An 8,963-nucleotide genomic window follows, 5' to 3' on the forward strand; every position below is an offset into this window, starting at 1 on the left:
CGATCGCGAATCATGCATGCGACGCGGGCACACAACTAATATGAGCTTTCCTCACAAAAAATAGGGAACCAAACACATAAAAACGGATACGGGGAACTGTAAGCAGCATCACACCGCTGCGGTGCACAACCCGATCCAAGAAACATAACCATGGCGGCGTGTCACCCGATCCACCCATAAAACTCACATAAGGAGATACACACCGAGCTAGATTGATCCTTTCAATAAAATACCGAATATCGGTCACAAGCACATTAAGTGCATAATTCCATTTCTGGGGAGACATATAGCGCCATAGGCTACAAAACTCAAGAACAACTGAAGTGCGACATACGATCCGAATCTAAAGAGCCATCCTGCTCATATAGCATCATCTCTATGTGGAACCTCAACACATAAGAAAATCATCGAGCCATTCACAACTCACACGGCACAATATAGCATCACTTGAAATAGCCGACGACGAAATAATATCCACATTTGAATACTCCTCCATAAGGATCTATATGCTGAAATGAACGCATCCAGCCTGATATAAGGCCCATATTTATACTTAAATCCATTCACAGACCTCAAGTCGATTTTGATCGTACCGAACTAGGTCCATAATCTTTCCTGGGTCCATAATAACCCCCTTTTTCCCATAACACACAAGAATAACCTTCATAACTGGAGTAATCCTCCACAGTCCACAACACAATAAATTGAGTGCCCTCCAGGCATCAAATTCTCAATTTAAGGACATCACTACGATCTTCATATTTGATTTAACTCTTCAATCAATCAAGTGACTACATGCCACACTAATACAACCTTCCCGTGGGGCACGCTCCCACAACCTTCCGTAACAAATAACAGGTTTGTACATCCAAACCACCGGTCGTACTAACGCTGAAAAGCGATCACGAATCCTTAACCAAGATGCAAATCCTTTTTCACAAAGCACCAATCTCAGGTGACGCTGAGGACAATACCAGCTTACTTTAAACGTCGAAACTCCCTTCCTGCTCATTCGAGCTCGTGACATCCTTGTCAACACCGAACTGCAACCTTCTTCAATTTCCATACCACTTACTGCACCCATCATGCCAATATGCGATAGAACACAACTTTCATCATAACTTCGGAATCACTAATAGACCAACGCTTCATCATATAAAACTTTTCACTTAACTCACTTCAGGAGAACCATAGCAACACACAGGTGAATTCTCCTAATCGTAGAATATGCAAATCTCTAAGTAGTGGTCTAAGCCACTATTGCCCCTCCGGGATCCGCCTCCAAATAACAGGCCATAACAGTAGAATGCCTATGAATAACATCAATCACGGCGGCCGACAAGCCTCATATGTACTGCCACAAATCATATGTATACTTGATCACGCTGAAGTGACTGATCTCTACTACCAACATGCCAACTCAACTATGGCTAACCAATCTATCCTCTTTCGGTCTACCCTGCTTGCCTTAAAAATAATAGTAACTCCATTCAACACATAACACACTCCACTCGCACTCACCCGAGTGACCTTGAATCATGAGACCACACTCAAATCCCATGAACCATTTCATACCTCCCAAATGCTACACTGCAAGTCAAAACATCATAGAACATTCTGTGCCTCTTCTCATAAGCTGCTACAAAGCTTTGTTCTTAGCCGTACCTATAGGCTTGAAATCATTAGGCATCACACTTTAACTTTTGAATTCACTAGGACCGTTGCTGAGAGCCGCCTGCTCTGACTTGGCCCCGAATATAATCAACTCCATGAATCTTCTAGCACATGAATACCTTCTCGACGAAACACCTGGCAGAATCACTTCCCTTGGAACTCGCATCTATACGAAGCACAAATCCTGAATCCTTTCCAAATCTGAACATGAGCCAACAAGGCCTACCATAACACACCTTTAACAATCCCTTTGCTCAAATTACCACTTGTGTTCTTTCCCCGTAGCTGAAATAACCCATCAATATGCTAAATACCAGGAACCTCGCAAGCAGTTAACCATGCAACCCAATCATAGGCGGTGAGACTCTCCCACTTAGCTTGAAGTAACTATTACACAACTCTGGAACTCACCAGAATTCTTTATCTCTTATTGACATAACCTTACGCAATCAACCGTCAAAATTCTCGGAATCCTTCTGTAAAACCCCTTTTTTATACTCTGAATCATCAACCACATTTGCACGACCAATCTCTTTGCTGAATAACCCATAGAATTCTTCGCAGAAGCCTCGCCAACCACACGGCCGCTATCTTGCTCACAAGGACTAACCCACCTGTGGAAATCACTTCTCGACATCTTCCAACGCTGTTGCACGGGGTACAATCACTACAACATCAATTACCCATTCTGAGTCCGAGCTCACTCTCTAGCTGCATAAGTCCACTCACCCCTCGTGGACATTAATTAAATATGCGGCAACATCCTTCCAATTCAAAGTTATGTTGTATCCTTCTCCATTTCAAGCAGCTCATTCCCATTATATCAAATCTTCTACCACAAAATGGCCCATGCTTCAAATTAAACTCGTAAACTCCAATCGCCAGTCACTAAAATCCCAAATCATTCCAAACTCTCCTTAAGGTGCGCAGTCATCCTACCACAAAGCCCATATGCAACTCCGCCACTCTCCCACTTTGGGCAAACTCGCTTCCTTAATCAACTACTCGACCTGCGCTTTTTATACCTGGCCTTCTAGAAGTTTTAAACACCGCCTGACACTTCCCACAGGTCCTTCCTCATACTTTGCTGCTCAATTGTTGCCTTAAATAATATCTATCTTCGTAGCACTTGCACCCACAATCGCTACTAACTTTAACCTTTCTGAAGATCATCTTTCTCGAGTGTTCAACACTAGGAACACCAATTCCATCCTGGACCACCGCGCCCTACGATCTCTGACCGTCGCTTCTTCAATACTGACCCGCAATATCCTTCTCCAGAGGCGAATTGTAGAAGATCATAATACCGGCGAACTTAACAGATACAACTGAGGACGACGACACTACATCGCAGATGAAAATTCCACCACGCTCGAAAATACCAAATCTCGTTACCCCACCAACCCGAATCTGAACATTCTTAGCCCGATTGCCTTTCCTCTGCCGGGAATATAATACCAAATCTCTAGATCATGCACAAAGTAGGCCTCCCTTCAAGTCATTCACTGCCTCGACACGTAGGCAAACATCCTACCATCATATCAATACTGCAGAATAATCGTTCATAATCATCATGGCAACTTGTACCTAGCCTCAGAGCTCTCAGAAGTACTGCTGCTGAGCTGAAACAATAGAATATCCTTCCACAAGGCGACGATAATAGCTCAAACAACCCCGCAAGGAGAAACACCCCGCACCACATTCGTAGTACCATTAAAATCCTTAAATTCTCGATTTGTAACCAGTGGTTCGCATAGCGTAAGATTGAGTAGGAAGGAAACAAGGGCATCTGCCTTAAGGAAATCAAATCGCACGATGAGGAATCAAGAAGGGAAGTACTCCTAATAGCCCTGTAGCCAAAGATAAGTACAGACAACTCCGTACCGATCTGCAAGACTTTAATAGACTTGCTCATGACTCGTGAGACCTAAGGGAACCTAGTGCTCTGATACCATGTCGTCACGATCCAAAATCCATTAAGGGTCATGATGGCGCCAGACACCGCTGTCAGGCAAGCCAACCAAATTACTTAATTAAGACCTCATTTTAACAATTTTGAAAACTAAGATTTTCCTTCAATCTTTCTAGTGAAAAGACGATCTTTACAATGTAAATAAAAGAATACCCAACAATCATCCCAGAACCCGGTATCACAAGTGCATGAGCATTTACTAAGAAGGAACTAAAATACAACAACTGTCCAGAATACAATAATGGATAGAAAAATAAATACAGAAAAATTGAAAGAGACTCTGCTGGCTGCGGGTCGCCTCGAGAAGTGCAACTCACCTAAGTCTCTGTATCAACCATGCTGCTACGCCTAGTAGGCCACTAGAGATACATATGCATGTGCAACAAAAATGCACAGAAGTGTAGTATGAGTACGAAAACAACGTGTACTCAATGAGTATCCCGTCTAATCTCGAAGAAATAGAGACGAGATGGTCAACTTCGACACTTACTAGTGGTCCAATATGGATACATTATTAATGCGAATAATCGAGGATTTATTAAGAATGACAGTAATTTGAAGTAAGTCATGAACAGGTGAAAGTTCCTTTTTATATTAAAAGTCTCCGGATTCATAATCCATTAGTTTCCAATTATCTCAGGTCGGGGAGATCAAATATCAATCTCAAATAATCTCAAGAGTAATACAAGCATGCGCAAATCATGTCGAGGTCGTACGGCCCGATCCAATAGAAATATAAAATGTGCACTGCCGAGGATCGAACGACGCGAACCATAGATGCATCTATTACCCCGCTCGCGCATCATGCATGCGACGCGGTCAACATAAATAAAAAAAATACCCCGCTCGTGCATCATACCTGCGACGCGGGCACACATAGATACACACAGTCAAACAACCAATTAAGAGTTTATTCCAATGAAAGCCAATTCTCTTTTAATGATTTAAGGAAAAATGAAGTTTTAATCCTTTTAGAAATTTATTTACTAATTCGATGTGATTTAAGCAATTCAAGTTGTCAATAAGTTTACAAATAATCCAAGTACAACATGCTTTTGGGTCCTAGACTACCCGGACAATAGCATAATAGTAGCTACGCACGGATTCTCGTCACCTCGTGCGTACGTATCCCCAACAAAGACAAGCACTTAACCAATTAACTCACCTATAGGGACAATTCCCTCTTACAAGGTTAGAAAGGAGACTCACCTCGCTCCGAAGATCCATAACCAACATTCCACGTTCTTTCGAAGACTCGAACCGATGAACAAAGCTCCAAAGCTAGCCAATAATGATACCAATCCGTTAATATATACTCAATTATTCCTTACAACCCAATTTATAACAATTCCTAACCCCGATCAAAAAGTTGATGAAAACGTCCTCGGGCCCACGTGCCCGGATTTCCAAATTTTTTGAAGAATAAGCTTACCCATGACTCCATGAACTCAAATATATGCTTTTCTCTTAATTTCATACTAAAAATCGTGGTCAAATTCCAAGAATATTAATTTTCTAGGTTTTCCCTCAGCCCCAAGTTTTCTTCAAATTTTCATGTCTAAATCCATATATAAACCTTGTATTAAACTCAAAGCTAGAATAACTTACTTACCTCCTGATGAATGATGGAACCACCTCTCCAAGAGCTCCAAAATCGCCCAAGATGTGAGTGAAATTGAGCAAAAATGATTTTGATCCCATATTAAATGCATCTCACTGCCCAACGATTTCCGCATCTGCAAAGAAGGGGCCGTATCTGCGAAAGAGGGGCAAAGGGGCTGGGACCGCATCTACGGTCTCCAGGCTGCATCTGCGGAGCCGCTTCTGCGGCTTGGGAGCCGCATCTGCGGTTCCTGGCTTGGGCCGCTTCTGCGATGGGAGAACCGCATCTGCGATCCAAGAACCGCAGATGCGGTTATGACAGAAGCATCAATCCTTCAGCCTTCTCAAAATTTTTAAATTTCGATCCGTTAACCACTCGGAATCCACCCGAGGCCCCTGGGACCCCAACCAATCATACCAACCAGTACCAAAATATATTATGGACTTGCTTGAGATCTCAAATCATATCAAACAACGCTAAAACCACGAATCGACCTCCAATCCAAGCTTTATGAACTTTAGAATTTCAAACTTCTTTTTTTGATGTTTAAACCTATCAAATCACGTCCAATTGACTTCAAATTTTGCACACAAGTCATATTCGACATTACGGACCTACTCTAACTTCTGAAATCGAATTCCGACCCTGATATCAAAAAGTCCACTTCCGGTCAAACTTCTCAAAAACCTTCAAATTTCTATCTTTAGCTGAATGGCTCCAAAATGACCTACGGACCTCTGAATTCACTTCCGATCGCACTCCCGACTCCAGAATCACCATACGGAGCTACTCCCAGATTCAGAATCCCAAACGGACATCGATAATACTGAAATGCACTTCAAACCAAACTTATGAAATTTCTTCCAAAATGCTAGCTGTGAGCACGTGATTTTTGCCCTATATGAATTACTCCCACAAATTTAAAACAAAATAGTTTTTCCATTGTTTGCAATTTCGTGGATTTTTGTAGCATATTTTGTTATTGTCTGCATTTGTCTGTGCATGTTTATCTTTATTTAATTAATAAAAAATACAAAATATGTTGCATTCGCATTTAGGATTTAATCATGCATTCTAAAATTAATTAGTAATTTAATTGTCCTATAGAAATGGAAAAATCACAAAAATAATTTATTTTCACACTTTTAATTTTAGTTTTGAATTTTGGTAGTTTTCCTTTAATTTGGTTTTTAATTAATCGTGGTTATTATGAGTTAATTAATCCAATTTGATCGGTTAATTTGATTTTCAATTTTAATTTAGGTTTTATTTTTAATTTTGAAAAAAGAAGAAGAAGGAATTAAAAAAGAGAAATGAATAAAAAAATTGAAGTGAAATAGAAAGGAGTCTTAATCGGGCCATATCTATTTAAATTCCCCAGGCCCAATTGATTTTGCCCTCAAACCCATCCCAATTCCGGCCCAAACCCGCTCCCAATACCCGGTCTGATTCCCACTTGGTCAAACGACCCCGTTTTGAAGGCCCTCGATCTGGGCCGTTGAATTTGTTAGATTAGACGACCTGGAAGTGGGGGGTTGTTTAGTATATTAGTATTCACGAGTGTTAGGGTGCCGATTTTATCACAAAATAACATTAGTCGCATGTTCTTGACAAAGAACAGGCGATTGATACTATATTGGGGCTTTAATCGGAGAGACAGTCATGAGTGCGAGCCGAGTCAGTGAGTTTCTTTCTTTTCTTTGGTTCGTTCTTCTATTTTTATTCTTCTCTTCTTCTTTTCTCTGGATAATTCAATTGAAAATCGACCAAAATTTCTAGCCAAGCTAAAACCTTGTTCCGTCTGTTCTTTTTCAGTTTGTTCTTTTTCAGGTTTATCCCTTGATTTTCGTTTGGTCTTGCTTGATAAATTCTGTGTTCATATTCTTTATTTAGACATTTAGTTTAAACTAATTAGGTTGATGTGATAAATTAGTTTAATTTTGCATTAACTAGTATTTTAGCTCAGGTTTTAAATTTTGTGAAAACTATTCAGTTGTTTCTTTACCATTTGCCATAATTTGCTAAATCTGGGTTTGAGTCATTATGCCGTTTGGGCTTTGAATCCATTTCAGAATTCACTCCAAGGGACTTGAATTAAGTTTTGAGTCCAGGCCTGGCTTAGCCGTTAGGTCTAACTTGGCATTCAAGGCAGAGATTCAGAGATAAAAAATTGAGAAAAATAAAAATGGCTGGTTTTTACTGTTTCATTGAGTTGCCTCAGTGATTTCTGATTTTTTTCAATTTCTGAAAACAATGGTTTCTCATTTGGGGATAGAATGGATTGAACTTGGGTTGTAGAAGTTTGGTTTGAAGTTTGGGTCACTGTTCGATCGAAACTGATTTCTGGATTGTTGCACATCATTTTCTGGGGTTTGAAATTGGTTTACTGAGTGTTGCTGGTGCTGATTTCTGCCAATACTACTGTTGATTCCTCACCCTTTGGTTTATATTTCAATTTTCAGGTACGCTTTGGATCTGTCATCATGTGAAGTGTAACTATGAACTTCTGTAATTCAAATTGGAGCAATAATCAATACAAGTTTTTCTACTATCTGTTTAGTTTAAATCTGGTTCTTGTTTTGTTTTAGTATAGCTTTGTGTGCCTTTCATTCTGTTTTGTTAAGTTTAGACTTGAACTTATGAGGATGCAGTTGAATAGAGATTGTCATGGACTCTGTAAAGAGCATTAAATATGGACTGTGAGTTGCAGTGTACTGGTTGAAGTGTTTAGTTTTGGTTCCATAGTCATGGTTGTTAAATACATGTTAATTATGAGTTATTGAGGTTATTTTCCAGCAATCATGATAAAATCTGCCCCTGCATAGTTTTTGATCTCGGTTTAAGTGCTTCTCTTTTTGTGACTATGTTGAGCTCTTTGAGGATGAGGAAGGTTCGAAGGGAAGTCGAGATTGGTTCTGGAATTTTTTTTGAATTTCTTTTAAGTTCGTCAAATGCTGAATAATGGTTTGTAAATTCACATTGATTTATTTGTGTGATGTTTGGTAAGCACATCTAGCTTGAGGTAAAGTCCAGATTATTAGTGTCTACTAAATTAGCTTGCAAACTTGTCGTTAGCCAGTCACCCATTTGGAGCAAATGTCTCAAATAGCATGGAAATGCTCTCTGAAGAATTAGTTTTAAAAATCAACGAATGGATTCAAGCATGATTACTTGTTGATTGCCAAATTTTGAGTCTTAAAAAATGACGATTTATTCATGTCTTGCTGAAACAGTCAAACCTGAAAGTTAAATAGTACTTGCGTGTATGCTTCATAGGATCAAATTAATTCCAATATGTATGTGTGCTGCCTCATGCCATCGCAGGGACTCGATCCTGAGTCCCAGCGTTATAAGTGTACTGTGTTCTCGAATTGGGCCTTATTTTGGAGTTTAGCTTAAGCCACTCAAGAGATCAATAGTTTAGTAGCATTCGTAACAAAGTGTTGGGCTCCCTTTTCGCCCAGATCTGAAATAGGAATGGACGTTTGCTCATTCATTCCGCATTTTGAGTTTAACTTTAGTATGAAGGGCCTTTTGAACTCCTTGAGGCTTCCTTTTTAATTAACTTTAACTCTTTTAAAAGTTGATTGGAGGTGTGCCATATTAGACAATAAAATAGTTTATGGCCCTCCAAAACTTAGTTTGCATTCCCTTTTAGAATTGTAATTGAGGTGCTGTGCCAAACAAAATGACAATTGCATGGCCCTCGCTTAA

This window comes from Nicotiana tabacum, chromosome 16 (genome assembly GCF_000715075.1).
Source record: "Nicotiana tabacum cultivar K326 chromosome 16, ASM71507v2, whole genome shotgun sequence".
In the NCBI taxonomy this organism is placed as follows: Eukaryota; Viridiplantae; Streptophyta; class Magnoliopsida; order Solanales; family Solanaceae; genus Nicotiana; species Nicotiana tabacum.